Source organism: Suncus etruscus, chromosome X (assembly GCF_024139225.1).
Source record: "Suncus etruscus isolate mSunEtr1 chromosome X, mSunEtr1.pri.cur, whole genome shotgun sequence".
NCBI classification, from domain to species: Eukaryota; Metazoa; Chordata; class Mammalia; order Eulipotyphla; family Soricidae; genus Suncus; species Suncus etruscus.
The window spans coordinates 68,176,035-68,201,668 of NC_064868.1; the positions used below are offsets into that span (position 1 = coordinate 68,176,035).

Below are 25,634 nucleotides of genomic sequence, written 5' to 3' on the forward strand. Positions count from 1 at the left end.
TATATATCTAATATTAGTCACAAGGTACTGACAGAACATAACAACAACAAAAAAAAACCCTTACATCTAATCCTATAATAAAATGAGGAAAAGAAATTAGCAGACACTTTCTCTAAGAAGAAATACAAATGACCAAAATGCATATGAAAAATTCTCCACATCTCTAATAATCAGGTAGATGCAAATCTAAACAACAATGAGGTACCATCTCACACCACAGAGCCTGGCACACATCACAAAAACCAAGAACAACCAGTGCTGGCTAGAATGTGGAGAGAAAGAAACTCACATTCACTGCTGGTGGGAATGCAGTCTAGTCTACCCTTTATGGAAAACAATATAGATTCCTCCCAAAACTGGAAATTGAGCTCCCATATGATCCAGCTATATCCCACTACTAGGAATATACACTAGGAATACAAAAATACAATTCAAAAATGCCTTCCTCGTGCTCGCTCTGACAGCACATATACTAAAATTGGAATCATACAGAGAAGATTAGCATGGCCCCTGTGAATGGATGGCATGCAAATTTGTGAAGCATTCCATATTTTTAAAAAATGCCTTCCTCAAATAGTCTTTAATTCATAGAATAAAATATATTTTTTTTGTTTTTTTGTTTTTTCGGGCCACACCCGTTAGATGCTCAGGGGTTACTCCTGGCTACGCGCTCAGAAATTGCCCCTGGCTTGGGGGACCATATGGGACGCCGGGGGATCGAACCGTGGTCCTGTCCTTGGCTAGCGCTTGCAAGGCAGACACCTTACCTCTAGCGCCACCTCGCCGGCCCCAGAATAAAATATATTTTAAAATGAAAGGCAGAGATCAAGAATTAGATATTTGCCTCGCACATGGCAAATCATAGTTTAATCTCTGGTACTTTATTTTATGCCCTGAGCACTGTCAGGATTATTACCTGAGCATAGAGCCATGATAAAGACCTGAGCACTGCCAATTGGACTTAAATTTCAAAAAACATGAAAGTAAAAATGCACTAGTGATGCAAATGAACTTGGGAAGAGAAACAAGTAAATAAACAAACAAAAAACAAGTATAATGGTAGTAAATAAAATAAGTGAATACATGAATATATACATAAAATTAAAACCTCAAAGGAATTTCACATGATTAAAATACATATGAACCATTCCCAAGAATTGAGCATATGTTAACACACAAGGAAAATATTAGTAAATATATAAAGTTTGAATGTAAAATAAGCAAAAATTTACTATAGTGGATAAATCTAGAAAGAAAAAGAAAATGGGCTGAGAAAGAAATATTTGGAAAATAAGAAACATATTTTAAATAACTATGTAATTGAATAAAATCCAAGCATAACTTTAAAAATAACTAAAAGCAATAAAAACATAAAGTTTAATCTGTAGGACTTCAGTGATTGATGAAGCAAAATAAATGTTTGGTAGGTTGTTGCTCTATAGGTCCATATCAATAAAAAGGAAAAAATCTCAAATAAGTTGTCCAAATAATCACACCCAAAGCTACTGGAAAAATAAAACAAAAATTGGATGGTACAGCCATATTTATATTAGAGCAAATTGCATTCAACTTTAAGAAAGTGCTCAAAGACAAAGATGGACACTACTTATTGATCAGGAAAACATTAGAACAAGAAGTACTAACTCTGATCAATATTTATGCACTAAATGTAGAGCCAGCAAATTATGGAAGGCACTTGCTCACAAACCTAGAGAAACATGTGGACTGAAATGTAATAGTAGTACGAAACTTCAACAGATTATTTCCACTAGATAGATCAACTAGGCAGAACACTAGCAAAGACACAAGAGCCCTAAATTAGAAACTAGAAGAATTAGGACTAATGAACTTATACAGGACCCTCCATTCTCAGAAAGCAGAATACAGATTCTTCTTAAGTACATATGGAACCAACTCTTGAATAGATCACACCTTAGGACACAAATTTAACTTATTTAAAGTCACAATTATAAGAATTATACCAACAACAGATCAGACAACAAGGCAACAGAGATCAAGAATAACTACAAAGAATATGTGGAGAAAATCTAACACCTTGAGCCTAAACAACATGCTTCTCAACAACAGCTGGATCAAAAAAAATCGATGAAAAATAAAAATATTCCTTGAGATGAATAACAATAAAAAATAGCCAATACCTACGGGACACAGCAAAATCAATAATTAGGAGGAAACTCATAGGCCTATGTCAGGAAAGAGGAAAATGAAAAAAAAAATTAACAGTTTAAAGGGACACCTTAAGTATCTGGAAAATCAACAGCAAAGAAACCCAGAGATAGGAGAAAAGAATTAATAAAAACCATAGAAGACACTCCACATCATGAATTCAATGTAGGATATGCAGATTCCAGAATCTTTAATACAGAAACATGATACCAACAACAGAGACTTGTGAAAAGTGTGTTGGCACTACGGACAATGTCACGGATAGGACAATAACTTGCCTGAAGCCTAGAGTTGGTCTTATGCCAGGAAACTTCAGGGGTAGGATCTCTTTGTATTTAGGCCAAGGTTATTCCTTTCCATGCCTCTCATATTTTGGTGGGCCTATGCAAACAACAATTGCCACTCTAACACCGTTTTTACTGTGCTCCTTTAACTCTATTCTTTAAAATGCACCCACATAAAATTTGAGGTTAACTTAAGCTAGTATGCATGTACATGGAAATGTAAAAAATACTATGCCTCTAAAGTTTAAGGAGTTACGTAAGTTTTATGGCTTTAGATTGCCTTGTGTGCTGTTAAGAAATATTATAATGTGCTACAATCTGGGGACTTGAGGGACAAAGTAATTGTACATGGATTCTGTTTTATTTATCTTTTATTTCATGGAAAGGCTGTGTTTTCATTTATTATTTTGGATCTATCTTCAATCCATTAAAAATTATGTTTGCATGATATGAGATATTGATCTGACCTCATTATCAATATCACACCTTTAGAGTATCTACTTAGCCCCACATTGTTTCATAATTCCTTTCTCAATCTTCCCCTATCCCAACCTCTCCCACCATGGTGAGCTCAGTTCTATAGATTAGTTCTTTGGCCAATTTTATTGTTTTACTCTATAATCTTTTATATCCACATATTAGAGATATTATTCTGTATGTGTCCCCCCTCTGTTTGACTTTACTCAGCATGATATACTCTAGTTCCATCCAGTTAGTAGGATTATTTTCCATCTTCCATTAGTTTAAAATCTCTTTTCCAACTTCTGTTGAATGGAAGTGTTATTAAGCTTGTTTTTCAGCTCTCTGATCCTGTTTTCCACAGCTGTTAACTCTGCTAATGGGGATTCCAGTAAGTTTTTCATTTTACCTACCAAGTTTTCCAGTCCTAATATTTCCTTTTTTTATTTAAACACCTTGATTACATACATGATTGTGTTTGGGTTTCAGTCATGTAAATAACACCACCCATCACCAGTGCAACATTCCCATCACCAATGTCCCAAGTCTCCCTCCTCCCCACCCGACCCCCGCCTGCACTCTAAACAGGCTCTCAATTTCACTCATACATTCTCATTATTAGGACAGTTCAAAATGTAGTTATTTCTCTAACTAAACTCATCACTCTTTGTGGTGAGCTTCCTGAGGTGAGCTGGAACTTCCAGCACTTTTCTCTTTTGTGTCTGAAAATTATTATTACAAGAATGTCTTTCATTTTTCTTAAAACCCATAGATGAGTGAGACCATTCTGCGTTTTTCACTCTCCCTCTGACTTACTTCACTCAGCATAATAGATTCCGTGTACATCCATGTATAGGAAAATTTCATGACTTCATCTCTCCTGACAGTTGCATAATATTCCATTGTGTATATGTACCACAGATTCTTTAGCCATTCGTCTGTTGGGCATCTTGGTTGTTTCCGAGTCTTGCGATGGTAAATAGTGCTGCAATGAATATAGGTGTAAGGAAGGGGTTTTTGTGTTGTATTTTTGTGTTCCTAGGGTATATTCCTAGGAGTGGTATAGCTGGATCATATGGGAGCTCGATTTCCAGTTTTTGGAGGAATCTCCATATCAATTTCCATAAAGGTTGAACTAGACGGCATTCCCACCATCAGTGGATAAGAGTTCCTTTCTCTCCACATCCCCGCCAACACTGTATATTCTCATTCTTTGTGATGTGTGCCATTCTCTGTGGTGTGAGGTGGTATCTCATCATTGTTCTGATTTGCATCTCCCTGATGATTAGTGATGTGGAACATTTTTTCATGTGTCTTTTGGGCATTTGTATTTCTTCTTTGTCAAAGTGTCTGTCCATTTCTTCTCCCCATTTTATGATGGGATTAGATTTTTTTTTCTTGTAAAGTTCTGTCAGTGCCTTGTATATTTTGGAGATTAGCCCCTTATCTGATGGGTATTGGGTGAATAGTTTCTTCCACTCAGTGGGTGGCTCTTGTATCTTGGGCACTTTTTCCTTTGAGGTGCAGAAGCTTCTCAGCTTAATATATTCCCATCTGTTAATCTCTGCTTTCACTTGCTTGGAGAGTGCAGTTTCTTCCTTGAAGTTGCCTTTAGTCTCAATGTCCTCGAGTGTTTTACCTACGTTTTGTTCTATATATCTTATGGTTTTGGGTCTGATATCGAGGTCTTTAATCCATTTGGACTTTACCTTCGTACATGATGTTAGCTGGGGGTCTAAGTTGAATTTTTTGCAAGTGGCTACCCAGTTGTGCCAACACCACTTGTTGAAGAGGCTTTCTTTGTTCCATTTAGGATTTTTTGCTCCTTTATCAAAAATTAGGTGATTGTATGTCTGGGGAACATTCTCTGAGTATTTAAGCTTATTCCACTGATCTAGGGCCTGTCCTTATTCCAATACCATGCTGTTTTGATAACTATTGCTTTGTAGTAAAGTTTAAAGTTGGGGAAAGTAATTCCTCCCATATTCTTTTTCCCAATGATTGCTTTAGCTATTCGAGGGTGTTTATTGTTCCAAATAAATTTCAAAAGTACCTGATCTACTTCTTTGAAGAATGTGATGGGTATCTTTATGGGGATCGCATTAAATCTGTACAGTACTTTGGGGAGTATTGCCATTTTAATGATCTTAATCCTGCCAGTCCATGAGCACGGTATGTGCTTCCATTTCCGTGTGTCCTCTCATTTCTTGGAGCAGAGTTTTATAGTTTTCTTTGTATAGGTCCTTCACATTTTTAGTCAAGTTGATTCCAAGATATTTGAGTTTGTGTGGCACTATAGTGAATGCGGTTGTTTTCTTAATGTCCATTTCTTCCTTATTAGTATTGGTGTATAGAAAGGCCATTGATTTTTGTGTGTTAATTTTGTAGCCTGCCACCTTGCTATATGAGTCTATTGTTTCTAGAAGCTTTTTGGTAGAGTCTTTGGGGTTTTCTAAGTAGAGTATCATGTCATCTACAAACAGTGAGAGCTTGACTTCTTCCTTTCCTATCTGGATTCCCTTGATATCTTTTTCTTGCCTAATCGCTATAGCGAGTACTTCCAGTGCTATTTTGAATAGGAGTGGTGAGAGAGGACAGCCTTGTCTTGTGCCAGAATTTAGAGGAAAGGCTTTCAATTTTTCTCCATTGAAGACAATATTTGCCTCTGGCTTGTGGTAGATGGCCTTAACTATATTGAGAAAGGTTCCTTCCATTCCCATCTTGCTGAGAGTTTTGATCAGGAATGGGTGTTGGACCTTGTCAAATGCTTTCTCTGCATCGATTGATATGATCATGTGATTTTTATTTTTCTTGCTGTTGATTTTGTGTATTATGTTGATAGATTTACGGATGTTAAACCAGCCTTGCATTCCTGGGATAAAACCTACTTGATCGTAGTGGATGATCTTCTTAATGAGGCATTGAATCCTATTTGCCAGTATTTTGTTGAGGATCTTTGCATTTGCATTCATCAGCGATATTGGTCTGTAATTTTCTTTTTTTGCAGCATCTCTGTCTGGTTTAGGTATCAAGGTGATGTTGGCTTCATAATAGCTATTTGGAAGTTTTCCTGTTTTTTCGATTTCATGAAAGACTCTTGTCAGGATTGGTATTAGTTCCTCTTGAAAGGTTTGAAAGAATTCATTAGTAAATCCATCTGGGCCTGGGCTTTTGTTTTTGGGCAGACATTTGATTACTGTCTTAATTTCCTCAATAGTAATGGGTGTGTTTAGATATGCTACATCCTCTTCATTCAATTGTGGAAGATTATAAGATTCCAAGAATTTATCCATTTCTTCCAGGTTTTCATTTTTAGTGGCATAGAGTTTCTCAAAGTAGTTTCTGATTACCTTTTGAATCTCTACCATATCAGTAGCGATCTCTCCTTTTTCATTCCTAATACGAGTTATCAAGTTTCTCTCTCTTTCTTTCTTTGTTAGTTTTGCCAGTGGTCTATCAATCTTGTTTATTTTTTCAAAGAACCAACTTCTGCTTTTGTTGATCTTTTGGATTGTTTTTCGGGTTTCCACTTCATTGATTTCTGCTCTCAGCTTTGTTATTTCCTTCTGCCTCCCTATTTTTGGGTCCTTTTGTTGAGCACTTTCTAATTCTATGAGCTGTGTCATTAAGCTATTCAGGTATGCCCCTTCTTCTTTCCTGATGTGTGCATGCAAAGCTATAAATTTTCCTCTCAGTACTGCTTTTGCTGTGTCCCATAGGTTCTGATAGTTTATGTCTCCATTGTCATTTGTTTTCAGGAAGGTTTTGATTTCCTCTTTGATTTCACATCGGGCCCACTGATTATTTAATATGAGGCTGGTTAACTTCCAGGTGTTAATGTTTTTCTTCTGTGTCCCTTTGTAGTTCACATATAATTTTAGGGTTTTGTGGTCAGCAAAGGCAGCCTGCAAAATTTCTATCCTCTTGATATTATGGAGGTATGTTTTATGTGCTAACATGTAGTCTATCCTGGAGAATGTCCCATGTACATTAGAGAAAAATATATATCCAGGCTTCTGGGGGTGGAGTGTCCTGTATATATCTACTAGGCCTCTTTTTCCCATTTCTCTCCTCAGGTCTAGTATATTCTTATTGGGTTTCAGTCTGGTTGACCTGTCTAGTGTTGACAATGCCGTGTTGAGGTCTCCCACAATTATTGTGCTGTTATTAATATTATTTTTCAGATTTGTCAACAGTTGTATTAAATATTTTGCTGGCCCCTCATTCGGTGCATATATGTTTAGGAGATTTATTTCTTCCTGCTGTACATATCCCTTGATTAATACAAATTTCCTAAGTATAAAGTTTGCATCATCTGATATTAGTATGGCCACTCCTGCTTTTTTATGGGTGTTGTTTGCTTGGATGATTTTCCTCCAGCCTTTTATTTTGAGTCTATGTTTGTTCTGACTATTCAGGTGCGTTTCTTGTAGGCAGCAGAAGGTTGGATTGAGTTTTTTGATCCATTTAGCCACTCTGTGTCTCTTAACTGGTGAATTTAGTCTATTGACATTGAGAGAAAGAATTGTCCTGGGAGTTAGTGCCATCTTTATATCAAAGTTTGGTGTGTCTGTTGGTAAGCCTTGTCTTAAAGTATGCCGTTCAGTTTTTTTTTTGTTTTTTTTTTGTTTTTTTTTTTTGTGGTTTTTGGGTCACACCCGGCAGTGCTCAGGGGTTATTCCTGGCTCCAGGCTCAGAAATTGCTCCTGGCAGGCACGGGGGACCATATGGGATGCCGGGATTCGAACCGATGACCTCCTGCATGAAAGGCAAACGCTTTACCCCCATGCTATCTCTCCGGCCCCTCAGTTTTTCTTTTAAGAATGGTTTTGAGTCTGTGAAGTTTTTGAGCAGTTGTTTGTCTGTGAAACTATGTATTGTTCCTTCAAACCTAAAAGTGAGTTTTGCTGGGTGCAGTATTCTAGGCGAAGCATTTATTTCATTGAGTTTTGTCACTATGTCCCACCACTGCCTTCTGGCCTTGAGTGTTTCTGGTGACAGGTCTGCTGTAAATCTCAAGGATGTTCCCTTGAATGTAATTTCTCTTTTCGATCTTGCTGCTTTCAGAATTCTGTCTCTATCTATGGGATTTGTCATTGTGACTAGGATGTGTCTTGGGGTGTTTTTTTCTGGGGTCTCTTTTAGTTGGCACTCTTCGGCATGCAGGATTTGATCACATGTATTCATTAGCTCTGGCAGTTTCTCATTAATGATGTTCTTGACTGTTGATTCTTCCTGGGGATTTTCTTCCTGAGTCTCTGGGACTCCAATGATTCTTAAGTTGTTTCTGTTGAGCTTATCATAGACTTCTATTTTCATCTGTTCCCATTCTTTGAGTAATTTTTCCATTGTTTGATCATTTGCTTTGAGGCTTTTTTCCAATTTCTTCTGCTGTATGGAATTGTTATGCATCTCATCTTCCAGTGTACTGATTCTATCCTCAGCTGCTGTTAACCTGTGGGAAAGCTCAATCATGTTTTTCTTCAATTCATCTACTGAGTTTTTCAGACCTGTTATTTGATATGAAATTTCAGTTTGGAGTTTTCTCATTTCTATCTTCATATTCTCTTGATTCTTATTAGTGTTCTCTTCTATACTTTGAGTTCTTTGAACATCTTCCATATTGCAACTCTAAACTCCTTATCTGAGAGACTGACTAGGTGGTTGGTCAGGCTCAAGTCATCAGAGTTGCCATCTTCATTCTCTATGTCTGGCACTGGCCTCCGTTGTTTCCCCATTGTCACACTTGTATTGCGGGTTTTTCTATGTGTTGTGGTTGTATTCATCGGCTAAATGATGTGCACTGTAGGGAAGGGGAGCGGAGCAACCGTGCTCCTCTGGCTCCTCCCTTTCTGGGCATGTCGACTCAGCTCCACGGAAGGCTCACGGGAAGGCAGGCTCCACGAAGGCTCACGGGAAGGCAGGCTGGCAGATTAGCCGCACCCAAGATAAATCAGGCCGAAAATGCAGGACAGCAGAGAAGAGAGGCAGAAGGGTGCTGGCATCTGAGATCCAGCGGAGTTCAGTGGCTCCTCCCTTTCTGGGAATGTCGACTCACCTCCACTGAAGGCTCATGGGAAGGCAGGCTCCACGGAAGGCTCAAGGGAAGGCAGGCTGCAGATGAGCCGCACCCAGTATGAAATCAGGCTGAAAATGCAGGATAGCAGAGAAGAGAGGCAGAAGGGTGCTGGCATCTGAGATCCAGCGGAGTTCAGTGTGTTTTATTTATCTTAACGTTCTTTGGCTGAAAGTTCAAAGTTAAGATATCAGCAAGGGCACTTCTTCTGAGAATTATGTTATGGGTGATTGTCCTTCCACTGTAACTTTACCTTGTCCTCTTTCTTTGCATCTTTTGTTCTCATAATTCAAAATTAAAAAAATAAAAAAAAAACCATAGAAGAAATAAACAACATAGAAAAAAATAAAACAATACAAAAAATCAATGAGATCAGGAGCTGGTTTTTGAAAGAATAAACAAGATAGACAAACCACTGGCAAGACTCACAAGAAAAAAGTAATACACTCAAATAAATCAGATTACAAATGAAAGAAGAGAGATTACAACAGAACCTCAAAAAATAAAACACATCATGTGGACCTATATATTTCTTCAGAGAACCCCAAAGAAATGAACAGATTCCTCGAAAAATATCATCTCCTGAGAATTAATAAGGAGGAAGTAGAAAACCTGAACAGGCCTATTACATCTGATGAAACTGAAACAATAATTAAGAGACTCCCCAAGAATAAGACCCCGATAACAGACTGTTTTACATGTGAATTCTATTAAAGATTCAGAGAAGAATTACTACTATTCATCCTCAGAATCTTCCAAAGCATCAAAATGACAGGAATTATCCCTAAGTCCTTTTATGAAGCTGATAACAAGCTCATTCTCAAAGCTGGCAAACACACCATCAAGAAAGAAAACTACAGACCAATATCACTAATGAACATGATGCAAATATTCTTAAAATTTTAGCTAATCAAGTCCAACAACACATCAAAAATTTTATTCTTTATGACCAAACGGGTTTCATCCCAGGGATGCAAGGATCGTTTAACGTATGCAAGTATATCAACATTATACACCACATCAACAAAAAGAAAGACAAAAACCACATAATTATATCAATTAATACAGAGAACACATTTGACAAAATCCAATACCCATTCATTATGAAAACACTCAGCAAAATAGGACTGGAAGAAACCTTCCTTAAGATAGTTACAGTTATTTATAAGAAGCCCACAGCCAATATTATTCTTTTTGGGGGGGCACACACATCAGTGCTCAGGGGTTACTCCTGGCTGTCTGCTCAGAAATAGCTCCTGGCAGGCACGGGGGACCGTATGGGACACCGGGATTCGAACCAACCACCTTAGGTCCTGGATCGGCTACTTGCAAGGCAAACACCGCTGTGCTATCTCTCCGGGCCCCAACATTATTTTTAATGGCAAAAAATGGAAACATTTCCATTATGGTCAGTTGCAAGGCAAGGCTGTCCACTGTATCCATTCTTATTCAACACAGTTTTAGAAGCCCTATAAGCAATGGCAATAAGACAAGATAATGGAATCAGAAGAATTCAAATATGGAAAGAAGGAGTGAAACTATCTCTATTTGCAGATGATATGACAACAGAAAAGCTTCTGGAAACAATAAACCAATACAGCAAAGTGGCCAGCTACAAAATCAACACAAAAAGACCATTGCATTTCTTTATTCAAATAACAAGACAGAGAAGAAAGATATAAAAGAGCTCATTCCATTTAAAATACTATCTAAAAAATAAAATACATAGAAATATACCTAATAAGAGAAGTGAAAGACCTATAACATAAAAACTTCAAAATACTTCAGAGAGAAAAATGAAGAGAACCTAAGTAATTGAAAGAACATACCATAGGAAGACTCAATATCATTAAAATAACCATCTTACCTAAAGTACTATGTAGATTCAATGCAATTTCTATCCAAATTTAGACATCATTTTTAAGGACTTAGAACAGTCAATAATAAAGTTTTTGTGGACCACAAAAGACCTAAGTTATCCAAATTCATATTGTACAACAAAAAATTGGGTGGCATTTCTTTACTTAACCTAAAGCTTTACTACAAAGCCATAGTGATCAAAAGCATAGTACTGCATAAAGGACAGAGTCTCATACCAATGTGCCTGAATAGAATATCCAGTGACTCCCCCCCCCCGTAAATATACAGCCAACTAATATATGACAGTGGAGCCAAGAATTTGAATTGGAACAAAGACAGTCTCTTCAATAAATGGTGTTGGAACAGCTAGATAATCACCTGTAAGAAATTAAAGATTGATACATATCTCACGTTTACACAAAAGTCAATTAAAAATGGATTAAAGACTTTGAAATTAGATCTGAAACTGTAAAGTTCATTGAGGAAAACAGAGCATTTCAAGACTTACAACACAAAAAAATCTTTGATGATAAGATGCCAAAGGCAAGAGCCAAAGCATCCAACAGAAATAAATGGGACTACATTAAACTAAAAAGATTATCTATGGCACAATAATCATGGGCTAAAACTAAAAGACAGCTTATTAGAAAAACATTTATGCAATAAACACATCAGATAAATGGATATCTAGGATATAAAATTACAAAGGTTTAAAATTACTCACAAAAGCTAAAAAGTATCAAAAATAAGTAGAAGAAATGAAAAGACATTTCTCTGAAGAAGACAAGCAGATGACCAAAAGATACTTGAAAATATGTTCATCATCACACATCATTAGGGAAATCCAACTCAAGATGACAATCTTACACTAATGAAGATAGCACATGTCGAAAACAATGAGAACAATTTTTGTTGGCACAAATGTGGTAAGAAATGAACTCTCATACATGGCTGGTGGTAATGCTGCTTGGTCTGACCCCTGTGGAAAACAATATAGAGGGTTCTCTCTAAACTCAAAAATTGAGCTACCATATTGCAATCCCTCTCTATGGTATCTATCACCAGGTTAGACATGTATCCAAAAGTATGTATGTACACCACTATTCATAGCAGCACTCAGTAAAATAGCTATGGCTTGGAATTAACCTAGATATCCAACAACAGATGAGTAGATTATAAAGATGTGGTACATATACACAATTCTACATAGTGGTAAGAAATTATACAATCAGGGTCAGAGAGATAGCATGGAGGTAAGGCGTTTGCCTTGCATGCAGAATGATGGTGGTTCAAATCCCGGCATTTCATATGGTCCCCTGAGTCTTCCAGGAGCAATTTCTGAATGTAGCCAGAAGTAACCCCTGAGCACTGCTGGGTGTGATCCAAAAAACAAAAACAAATACAATTATGCAATTTTTAGTAACATGTATGGTACTAGAAAATATTATGTCAAATGTAGTGAGCCAGAAGAGTAAAGATAGAATCATATCACTTATAGATGGTATTTAGAATAACTCCACAAAGAAACACAATGGTCTAATGGTAGACACTCTGAACATCGCAGTTGCCAAGCGTTCCTGATTCTTCAATTTCAGGAAAGAGCCTGAAAAGTTTGGTAGTGTTTCCTTTTGAAAGGCTCGAAAGAATTCGTTAGTAAATCCATCCGGGTCTAGACTTTTATTTTGGGAAGAATTTTGAAAACCATTTTAATTAGCTCTGTAGTTATGGGTTTATTAGATATGCTAGATCATCCTGGTTAAACCATGGAAGATTATAAGAGTCCAAGAATTTATCCATTTCTTCAAGTCCTTGCCCTTCTCAAGCAGGAAACAGCAACAGCACGCAGGAGAAAGCAGCGAGATATTTCATTCTCTCTCCTTTGCAGTGAAGCACACAGCAGGGATCAGGGACCACTCACCCTTCACAGGCAGACAGAGTGTATCTTCTTCAACCTTTGACATGAATCTGTTTATTCTGACTATTGAGATGTTTTACTATCAGGAAGAAAAATGTTGGATTAAATTTTTTTCTTCCCTCCCTGGATTAAATTTTTTGATCCATTTTTCACTTTGTGTCTCTTAACTGGTGCATTTAGTTTATTGAAATTGAGAGAGATGATTGTATTGGGGGTCAGTGTCATCTTGTCGTAGGAGTTTGCTGTGTTTGTAGGGTTTAATTTGCATTAAAATGTACCTTTAAATTCTTATTTTTAGGATTGTTTTGAGTATGTAAAGTTTCTGAACTGTTTCTCCATGAAACTCTGAATCCTTCTTTCAAACCTGAATGAAATTCTGAATTTCATATTCTGAAATTCCAGCTGAATGACATATTCATAACTAAGAATTCATTTTGTTGAGTCTGGTTACTTTATCCCATCATTGCCTTCAGGCATTGAGTGTTACTTGTGATAGATCTGCTTTAAATCTTAAGGATGCTTTTCTGTATGTAATTTCCTTATTTGATCTTGCTGCTTTCAGTATTCTGTCTGATCTCTGGTATGACCATTGTGTCTAGGATTGCCTTGGGTGCTTTTCTTTGTATCTCTTTGAGATGGTTCCTTTTGTGCATTCGTGATATGGTTACATGCACTCTTGAGCGCTGGGAGCTATTCAATAATGATGTCTTTCATGGGTGTTTTCTTCTTGGGTCTCTGGGACTCCAATGATTCTTGTCTTGTTTCTATTGAGTTTATCCCAGAGTTCTGATGTCATCTCTTCACTCTCTTGGAGAATTTTTCCATCTTCTCTTAGTTTATTTTAAGGTTCTTTTACAGCCTATTCTGATGCAGAGGAGTCAAGTGATATGCAGCGCATCTTCCATCTCACTAATTCTGTCCTTAGTAGCTGTTAATCTGCAAGTAAGATCTTCCCGTGAGTTTGTCATTTGCCTACCAAGTTACTAGTTATTCAGTCCTTTTATTTAAGTTTGAAGTCTAATTTATACTTTCATATCTTTTCGAGTTTAGTTTTGATTCATTTGGTTTATTCCATGCTTATTTCAAGTTCTTTTAACATCCTCTACATTTCTTCTCTAAAAACCTTATCAGAGAGGTTACTTTCTCTGATAAAGTACTTGGCTGGTACTTGTCGGGGTTTCATATCGACCATCTTCATTATTAAAACATGGTAGTTTCTACACGTTTCCCCATTGTGACCTTTGCTCTGTGGTGTTCTTCATGTATTGTGGTATGTTCATAAACTAGGAGAAATGTGTGATAGCAATAGTGGAGTACAGTTCCCACTCTTAGGGGAGGTCCAGGTCACCACATTGTGCTAGTATTGCTGGATCCTTAACAGGGGCTAGGCTGAGTAACTAAGTAACCATATATATCTGGCCTTGCTGGTTCCTGTGAGGGTGGGCAGAGCCCACCTTTGGGAAGTTTTTGATTACCATTTAAATTTATTTAGTATTGCTAGGTATTCTCCATCATTTTTGTTCAAACTTGGGAGATTATATCAGTCCAATAATTTACCCATTTATTCTAGGTTCTCCTGTTTTGTGGCATAAAGGCTCTAAAAGTAATCTCTGAATATCCTTTGAATTTCTGTATTATCTGTACCGGTATCCCCCTTTCATTTATCATTTATTAAGATTCTTTCTTTGTGAGTTTTGATAATGGTTTACAAAAATTTTTATTTTTTCAAAGAACAAAATTTTATTTTCATTTATCTTTTGGGTTGTTTTTTCACATGTTCAGTTGAGTAAATTCTATTGTAAATTTTATTTTTTCCTGCATGCTTTCGGCTCATTTAGTTGTTCATTTTCCAGTTTCTTAAGATGTGCCATTGTATCATCTATGTTGGCCCTTTCTTCTCACATTATGAATGTTTGTAAAGCTATAAAATTTCCTCCTACAGACCAGGCGGGGAAAATCCGCGAAAGTACACCGGCCCAGTGGGGCTCAGCTGTGAAAGACTGTGAGTGTGACCTGTCTATGTCTGTCTACTGTCCTCTTGCGTGAAACTCTTGCGAGTGGGGCAAAAAGAGGCTCAGAGGAGCACGGCCGCTCCGCTTCGCTACGCGGCCGTGCACTCTTTCTAAGGAAAGAACTCCATTGCAACAAGAAGGAAAAAATCACACTAAGAACGGCGCTATATCACAGAAGCAAACATTTCTCTCTGGACTGTCTTCTCTGTTACATGCTCGGGCCTAAGATTTGACCCAGTGTGAGGCTTCATCCACGGAGGACTCCCCTCCCTTAGAGGCAAGTCAGCCCATCCAGAAAGGGAGGAGCCAGAGGAGTGTGCTGCCTACATCATATAGACAATGAATACCACTACAACACGTAGAAAAACCCACAATACAAATGTGACAATGGGGAAACAGCGCAGGCCAGCATCAGACATAGAGAATGAAGATGACAATTCTGAGGACCAGATAATGACTGAACAACTAATCAACCTCTCAGATAAGGACTTTAGACTAGCAATATGGAAGGTGCTCAACAGACTCCAAGAAACCATGGATCGAGTTGAACAGAACACTAATAAGAACCAAGAAAATATGAAGGCAGAAATGACAAAACTCCAAACTGAAATAACATGTCAACTAACAGGCCTGAAAAACTCAGTAAACGAAGTGAATGACAAAATGGATAAGCTCTGGGACAGGGTATCAGAAGCTGAGAATAGACTTGGTGCTGTGGAAGATGAGATACATAACAATTCCATACAGCAGGAGAGATTGGACAAAAAACTTAAAGCAAATGAGCAGACAATGGAAAAATTAGTCAAAGAATGGGAACAGACGAAAATAGAAGTCTATGATAAGATCAACAGAAACAACTTAAGAATCATTGGAGTCCCAGAGACCCAGGAAGAAAATTTCCAGGAAGAATCAATGGTCAAGAACATCATTAAAGAGAAACTTCCAGAGCTAAAGAATATATGTGATCAAATCCTGCATGCCCGAAGAGTACCAACCAAAAGAGACCCCAGAAAAACCACCCCAAGACACATCCTAGTCACAATGACAAATCCCACAGATAGAGACAGAATTCTGAAAACAGCAAGATCAAAAGGGGAAATCATGTTCAAGCAAGCTTCCCTGAGATTTACAGCAGACCTGTCACCAGAAACGCTCAATGCCAGAAAGCAGTGGTGGGATATTGTGACAAGACTGAATGAAATGAATGCTTCACCCAGAATACTATACCCAGCAAAACTCACTTTCCGGTTTGATGGAAGAATACATGGTTTCACAGACAAAAAACAGCTCAGAAACTTCACAGACACAAAACCAGTCTTAAGAGAAAAACTGAAAGACCTAATCTAAGACAAGACTACCCAAAAGACACACCAAATTTTGAAATAAAGATGGCGTTAAATCCCAGGACAATTCTTTCTCTCAACGTCAATGGACTAAATGCACCAGTTAAGAGACACAGAGTGGCTAAATGGATCAAAAAACTCAATCCAACCTTCTGCTGCCTACAAGAAACGCACCTGAATAGTCAGAACAAACATAGACTCAAAATAAAAGGCTGGAGAAAAGTTATCCAAGCAAACAACACCCATAAAAAAGCTGGAGTGGCCATACTAATATCAGATAATGCAAACTTTATACTCAGGAAGGTTGTAAGGGACAAAGACGGACATTTTATATTAATCAAGGGGTACGTAGAGCAGGAAGAATTCACTCTCCTAAACATATATGCACCGAATGAGGGGCCAGCAAAATATTTAATACAACTGCTGACAAATCTGAAAAATAATATCAACAACAACACAATAATTGTGGGGGACCTTAACACGGCTTTGTCAACACTGGACAGGTCAACCAGACTGAAACCCAACAAGAATATACTAGACCTGAGGAGAGAAATGGAAGAAAGAGGCCTAGTGGATATATATAGGACACTCCATCCCCAGAAACCTGGATACACATTCTTCTCCAATGTACATGGGACATTCTCCAGGATAGACTACATGCTGGCACATAAAACATACCTCCATAAGATCAAGAGGATAGAAATTTTGCAGACTACCTTCGCTGACCACAAGGCTCTGAAATTATTTGTGAACTCCAAAGGGACTCAGAAGAAACACTTTAACACCTGGAAGTTAAACAGCCTCATGCTCAATAACCAGTGGGTCCGAGATGAAATCAAGGAGGAAATAAAAAGGTTCCTGGAAACAAATGACAATAAAGACACAAACTCTCAGAACTTATGGGACACAGCAAAAGCAGTACTGAGAGGAAAATTTATAGCTTTGCAAGCACACATCAGGAAGGAAGAAGGAGCTTACCTGAGTAGCTTAATGACACAGCTAATAGAACTAGAAAATGCTCAACAAAAGGACCCAAGAACAGGAAGACAGAAGGAAATAACAAAGCTGAGAGCAGAAATCAACGAAGTGGAAACTCAAAAAACAATCCGAAAGATCAACGAAAGCAGAAGTTGGTTCTTTGAAAAAATAAACAAGATTGATAGACCACTGGCAAACCTAACAAAGAAAGAGAGAGAGAGAAACTTGATAACTCGTATCAGGAATGAAAAAGGAGAGATCACTACTGATATGACAGAGATTCAAAGGGTAATCAGAAACTACTTTGAAAAACTCTACGCCACTAAAAATGAAAACCTGGAAGAAATGGATAAATTCTTGGACTCTTATAATCTTCCACGGTTGAAGGAAGAGGATGTAGCATATCTAAACACCCCCATCACCATTGATGAAATTAAAACAGTAATCAAATGTCTGCCGAAAAACAAAAGCCCAGGTCCAGATGGATTCACTAATGAATTCTATCAAACTTTCCAAGAGGAACTACTGCCAATCTTGGCAAGACTCTTTCATGAAATTGAACAAACAGAAACACTTCCAAATAGCTTTTATGAAGCCAACATCACCTTGATACCTAAACCAGACAGAGACGCTACCAAAAAAGAAAATTACAGACCAATATCACTGATGAATGCAGATGCAAAGATCCTCAACAAAATCCTGGCAAATAGGATTCAATGCCTCATTAAGAAGATCATCCACTACGATCAAGTAGGTTTCATCCCAGGAATGCAAGGCTGGTTTAACATCCGTAAATCTATCAACATAATACACAACATCAATAACAAGAAAAATAAAAACCACATGATCATATCAATAGATGCAGAGAAAGCATTTGATAAGGTCCAACACCCATTCTTGATCAAAACTCTCAGCAAGATGGGAATGGAGGGAACCTTTCTCAATATAGTGAAGGCCATCTACCACAAGCCAGTGGCAAATATTATCCTCAATGGAGAAAAACTGAAAGCCTTCCCTCTAAATTCTGGCACAAGACAAGGCTGTCCTCTCTCACCACTCCTATTCAACATAGCACTGGAAGTACTTGCTATAGCGATTAGGCAAGAAAAGGATATCAAGGGAATCCAGATAGGAAAGGAAGAAGTCAAGCTCTCACTGTTTGCAGATGACATGATACTCTACTTAGAAAACCCTAAAGACTCTATCAAAAAGCTTCTAGAAACAATAGACTCATATAGCAAGGTGGCAGGCTACAAAATTAACACACAAAAATCAATGGCCTTTCTATACACCAACAGTAATAAAGAAGAAATGGACATTAAGAAAACAACCCCATTCACAATAGTACCACACAAACTCAAATATCTTGGAATCAACTTGACTAAATATGTGAAGGACCTATACAAAGAAAACTATAAAACTCTGCTCCAAGAAATAAGAGAGGACACACGGAAATGGAAACACATACCCTGCTCATGGATTGGCAGGATTAACATCATCAAAATGTCAATACTCCCCAAGGCATTATACAGATTTAATGCCATCCCTCTAAAGATACCCATGACATTCTTCAAAGAAGTGGATCAGACACTTTTGAAATTCATTTGGAACAATAAACACCCTCGAATAGCTAAAGCAATCATTGGGAAAAAGAATATGGGAGGAATTACTTTTCCCAACTTTAAACTGTACTACAAAGCAACAGTTATCAAAACAGCATGGTATTGGAATAAGGATAGGTCCTCAGATCAGTGGAATAGGCTTGAATACTCAGAAAATGTTCCCCAGACGTACAACCATCTAATTTTTGATAAAGGAGCAGGAAATCCTAAATGGAGCAGGGAAAGCCTCTTCAACAAGTGGTGTTGGCACAATTGGATAGCCACTTGCAAAAAATTAAACTTAGACCCCCAGCTAACATCATGTACAAAGGTAAAATCCAAATGGATTAAAGACCTCGATATCAGCCCCAAAACCATAAGATATATAGAACAGCACATAGGCAAAACACTACAGGACATTACAGGCATCTTCAAGGAGGAAACTGCACTCTCCAAGCAAGTGAAAGCAGAGATTAACAGATGGGAATATATTAAGCTGAGAAGCTTCTGCACCTCAAAGGAAATAGTGCCCAGGATACAAGAGCCACCCACTGAGTGGGAGAAACTATTCACCCAATACCCATCAGATAAGGGGCTAATCTCCAAAATATACAAGGCACTGACAGAACTTTACAAGAAAAAAACATCTAACCCCATCAAAAAATGGGGAGAAGAAATGAACAGACACTTTGACAAAGAAGAAATACGCATGGCCAAAAGACACATGAAAAAATGTTCCACATCACTAATCATCAGGGAGATGCAAATCAAAACAACGATGAGATACCACCTCACACCCCAGAGAATGGCACACATCACAAAGAATGAGAATAAACAGTGTTGGCGGGGATGTGGAGAGAAAGGAACTCTTATCCACTGCTGGTGGGAATGCTGTCTAGTTCAACCTTTATGGAAAGCGATATGGAGATTCCTCCAAAAACTGGAAATCGAGCTCCCATACGATCCAGCTATACCACTCCTAGGAATATACCCTAGGAACACAAAAATACAATACAAAAACCCCTTCCTTACACCTATATTCATTGCAGCTCTATTTACCATAGCAAGACTCTGGAAACAACCAAGATGCCCTTCAACAGATGAATGGCTAAAGAAACTGTGGTACATATACACAATGGAATATTATGCAGCTGTCAGGAGAGATGAAGTCATGAAATTTTCCTATACATGGATGTACATGGAATCTATTATGCTGAGTGAAATAAGTCAGAGAGAGAGAGAAAAACGCAGAATGGTCTCACTCATCTATGGGTTTTAAGAAAAATGAAAGACACCCTTGTAATAATAATTTTCAGACACAAAAGAGAAAAGAGCTGGAAGTTCCAGCTCACCTCAGGAAGCTCACCACAAAGAGTGATGAGTTTAGTTAGAGAAATAACTACATTTTGAACTGTCCTAATATTGAGAATGTATGAGGGAAATGTAGAGCCTGTTTAGGGTACAGGCGGGGGTTGGGTGGGGAGGAGGGTGATTTGGGACTTGGGTGATGGGAATGTTGCACTGGTGATGGGTGGTGTTCCTTTTATGACTGAAACCCAAACACAATCATGTATGTAATCAAGGTGTTTAAATAAAAAAAAAAAAAAAAGATTATGATTGTAAATCAACAAAATAATATTATTGTAGCTTATATTAAATATAAACCTCCAGTAAGTATATTACAGTCTATAAATATATAACATATGTATAATAATAGAAAATATCATTATATAATTAAAGTATCCAGCTATAATGACCAAAAGGTCTCTAGCCAATAGATTCATTCTGAATCACAAACATTAGTGTATACTTGCTTTTTTTGCTAAGGGTTAGAATTTATTATCATTGCATGAATAAATTGAAAAACCTGAAAAGTTAAGATCACTTATCTAATAGTAATTTTGGTTCTTTGACTATCAATATTAGCTTCTTTGCCTACTTAATGTTGTTGGCAATACTGAGATTGCATAGGAAAGTTAAGAAAATGTAGACCAGCTAATAGCATTGGCTCTGTGTGTTTGTAATGACAACATAATAAACAAGACCACTTCCAAGACATGAATTGGATTCAAATCATTAGTAGATAACATACTGGTTATATGTGATAGGCTCATTAATCAGAATTGTATTTCTATAAAATGGTTCAAAGTTCAAAATGGCAGCTGGATCTTTTATGTAGACAATCTTGATCATATAGATGCACAAAAATGGGTGTAAACTTTCCATACAAATAGATCAATGATAAATCACAAATTCTTAAACCTAAAATAAAGGTTTTCTTCTATTTAGATATATTATTAAAATTCTATAGAAAACTATAAAATTCCATAGAAAACAAATAGAAAACTATCATTGAATAAACAACATAAATAAAGCTACCTATTAGACCAAAGGCATGATCAAGCAGACTTTTCTATCCTGCATCCTGACAGAAGAAAATGTAAGAAAGAGTTCCCTTCCAGATATCCACCCACAAATCAACATACAATGGAGAAGTAATGACAGCAATTGCTTAAAGCCTCTGAAGTTGTAGAAGTGTTTGTTCCAAATTTATCAGCCAATTTTAACTGGTACACTTGCTTTAAATATGTTGTTCTAATTTAATAGCAATGCCTTATGGATAGAACACTAGAGTCTTAGAACCTAAAAAATGTTAGTGTAGATTGTTTTTAAGAGTATTCCTTGACTATTATTTAAACGTTAAAAGATGTGTTGGAGTGTAATGCTAACAAGCTTTTAAACACATATTTCTGCTACAAAAATAAACTAATAAATAAAAAATTAAGGAAACCATCTGTGTAAAATAATTTAAGAAAATGTTTAAGACTGACTGCACGTATTAAAATATTTTGATCTTAATCCTAATCCTGAGAATGAGTCTTAAAAAAAAAAAAAATTTCCTCCTACTGCCACTTTTGTTGTGTCCCACAACTTTAGATAATACATGTCTTAATTTTCATTTGTTTGAAAAAAATTTTACTTTTGAAAACTATTTTGATTTCCCCATCAGCCCACTGATTTTTCAGCAGAGAGACATTTAATTTCCAGTTGTTAAATTTATTTCTCTGTTCCTGTTTGTTATTCATTCTCTATTTTCAGTGCATCATGTTTTGAGAAAATAGTCATTAAAATTTATATCCTTTTATGTTTGGAGGTATGTTTTATACCATAGCATATGGTCTATCTTGGAGAATGTTTCATGTGCATTGATCAAGAAAGTGTATTCAATTTTGTGGGAGTCAAAAGCCCTAACCATATATATATATGTAGATATATACTAAACCCCTCTTCTCCATTACTTCCTCAAAGCCAGTATATAATTGTTGAGTTTAACTTTATTCACTAAATATGATGGTTTTCTGCACTGCTTTTTAATTTGACCTTTGTAGTTTTATGTGGGGTTTTTATTTTTTGGTTTTTGAACAATACTTTGCAGAGCTTGGGGGTTAATCCTAGCTCTGTGCTAAGCAACCACACCTGGCAGTCTCATGAGGACCATATATAGGATGCCAGGGATCAAAACAAGAATGGTCACATGCAAGGCAAACACCCTTCCCTCTCTGCTATTATTTTAGCCCCAGTGAGTTGTTTTCTATATGTTCTGGTGAAGTCACTTGACTAGAAGAAATGTCTGGCCACAGAGCAAAGTGGAGCAACCTCACTCTTGTCTTGGTTCATTCACCTTAGTTCAGTTCAAAATGGCACTATTTAATCCAAATACCACCCACATATTCAGCCACTTCCACTGCTACAGTTCATTAGCCCCTTATATTTTCTCCCAGACACATTCTTGTATGGGCACATTCAATGCTATTCAATTAAAAATACTGATATATATTTTTACATTTTAAAGCAGCATAATTTTTTAATTATAATTATTTTACTTACATAAATTTAAATTTTACTTTCATTTTTGTGTACTTAATTTAAAGTTTTCATTATTAGGGCAAGAGCAATAGTACATGTGTCATATCAGGTTCAGTAACTGACACCACAAATGATGTGTCAAGACATGCCAGGAGTGATCCATAATAACAAAGCCAGAAATAAACATTGAGGACAGATAGGTAGGGCTCTAAAACAATTACCAAAGTAAACAAAAACAACTATTTTCATTGTATTATTTCTTCTTTAGTTTCTGGGCCTCAGCCTCACATAAGTCTCAGCCTCACACAAGTCAAGGGCTTTACTGGCTGTACTATTTTGTGGTTCTAATTATAAAATTCTTGTACTTAATAGTTTAATTAATAAGTGTTGGAGTCTTGCCTGGCCAGAGACTGTGGATAAAGCTAAGTCTGCTTGCCCAATTAAGTCCACCTCTTAAGGGGTTGAAGCAGAGGAGTGAGGCCACTCTGCTTCGCTTTGCGGCCTGCACTCCACCAAGCCAATGAATATGACCAAAATACGTAGAAAATTCTACAATACAAGCATGACAATGGGGAAACTACACAGACCAATATCAGGTATAGAGAATGAAGATGGCAACTCTGATGACCAAACAATGGCCAATCACCTAGTTAGTTTTTCAGATATGAAGTTTAGAGAAGAAATATGAAGGATGTTCACAGAACTCAAAGAAAGTATAGAACAGAACAATAATAAGAATCAAGAGAATATGAAGATAAAAATCAGAAAACTCCAAACTGAAATATCAGGTCAAATAACAGGTCTGAAAAACTCAGTGACAAATTGAAGGACTCAATGGATAAGCTCTCTCACGGGGTAACAGAGCTGAGGATAGAATAGTGAGCTGGAAGATGAGATGAATAAACAACTCCATACAGCAAAAGAGATTGGAAAAAAAGCAGTAAAGCAAATTATCAGACAATGGGAAAATTACACAAAGAATATGAACAAATGAAAATAGAAGTCTTTGATAAGCTCAACAGAAACAGCTTAAGAATCATTGGAGTCCCAGAGAACCAAGAAGAAAATCTCCAAGAAGAATCAACAGCCAAGAACATCATCACAGAGAAGCTACCAGAGCTACAGAATACATGTGACCAAATCTTGCATGCCTGAAGAGTACCAGCTAAAAGAGTCCTCAGGGTGATATCAGGCTGGGAAAATCCACGAAACTATGCCTGACCAGTGGGGCCCGACTGTGAAAAATTATGAGTGCTGCCTGTGTGTGTCTGTCTACTATCCTGTTGCGTGAACCTCTTGGGAGTGGGCCGAAAAGAGGCTCCAGAAAACTCGCTCTCCCAGAGGCCAAGTCTAGAGCAGGAACGCCAAGGAACTGCTCCATAACGTGAAAACCAGCTATAAGCAATAATTTGCAGAAGACAGGTCCCCTGTTTGTGACGTTAGGCTGGGAAAATTCACGAAACAATGCCTGCCCAGTGGGGCCTAACTGCGAAAAATTGTGAGTGCTGCCTGTGTGTGTCTGTCTACTATCCTGTTGCATGAACTTCTAGGGACTGGGCCGAAAAGAGGCTCCAGCAAACTCGCTCTCCCAGAGGCCAATTTTAGGGCGGGAATGCCAAGGAAGTGCTCCATAACGTGAAAACTGGCTATAAGCAGTACTTTGTAGAAGCCAGGTCCCCTGTTTGTGATGTCAGGCTGGGAAAATCCAAGAAACTATGCCTATACAGTGGGGCCTGGCTGTGAAAAATTGTGAGTGCTGCCTGTGTCTGTCTGTCTACTATCCTGTTGCATGAACCTCTTGGGAGTGGGCCAAAAAGAGGCTCCAGCAGAGCATTTAGCTCCGCTTTGCTACGCAGCCGTGCACTCTTTCTAAGAAAAGAACACCACCGCAACAAGAAGAAAAAAATCACACTAAACACTGTGCTGGATCAATGAAGCCCAGCATTTCTCTACGGACTATCTTCTCTACTGCGTGCTCGGTCCTAAGATTTGATTCTGTGTGAGGCTTCATTCATGGAGGACTCCCCTCCCTTGGAGGCAAGTCGACCCATCCAGAAATGGTGGAGACAGAGGAGTGTGCTGCCTGCATTATTTAGCCAATGAATACCACCACAACACGTAGAAAAACCCACAATACAAGTGTGACAATGGAGAAACAACGCAGGCCAGCATCAGACATAGAGAATGAAGATGACAATTCTGATGACCAGATAATGACCAAACAACTAATCAACATCTCAGATAAGGACTTTAGACTTCCAGGAAAAATCAATGGTCAAGAACATCATTAAAAAGAAACTTCCAGAGCTAAAGAATATATGTGATCAAATCCTGCATGATTGAAGAGTACCAACCAAAAGAGACCACAGAAAAACCACCCCAAGACACATCCTAGTCACAATGATGAATCCCACAGATAGAGACAGAATTCAGAAAACAGCAAGATCAAAAGGGGAAATTACGTTCAAGCAAGCATCCTTGAGATTTACAGCAGACCTGTCACCAGAAACACTCAATGCCAGAAAGCAGTGGTGGGATATTGTGACAAGACTGAATGAAATGAATACTTCACCTAGAATACTGTACGCAGCAAAACTCACTTTCCAGTTTGACAGAAAAATACATGGTTTCACAGACAAAAAACAGCTCAGAAACTTTACAGACTCAAACCAGTCTTAAGAGAAAACTGAAAGACCTAATTTAAGACAAGACTAACCAAAAGACACACCAAATTTCGATATAAAGATGGCATCAAATCCCAGGACAATTCTTTCTCTCAACGTCAATGGACTAAATGCATCAAGTAAGAGACACAGAGTGGCTCAATGGATCAAAAAACGCAATCCAACCTGCTGCTGTCTACAAGAAATGCACCTGAATAGTCAGAACGAACATAGACTCAAAATAAAAGGCTGGAGAAAAATTATCCAAGCAAACAACACCCATAAGAAAGCTGGAGTGGCCATACTAATATCAGTTAATGCAAACTTTATACTCAGGAAGGTTGTAAGGGACAAAGATGGACATTTTATATTAATCAAGGGGTATGTAG

General features: G+C 37.6%; 1 protein-coding gene and 1 non-coding gene across 2 annotated transcripts in view; both read left to right on the forward strand.

Annotated features, from left to right (window-relative positions):
- Positions 1-25,634, forward strand: part of PCDH11X (protocadherin 11 X-linked) — a 1,221,358-nt gene that overhangs the window by 1,108,433 nt on the left and 87,291 nt on the right. The gene's annotated exons all lie outside the window — the stretch shown is intronic.
- Positions 449-555, forward strand: LOC126000273 (U6 spliceosomal RNA). The gene has a single exon (XR_007492627.1). It is a non-coding gene; the product is annotated as a U6 spliceosomal RNA (small nuclear RNA).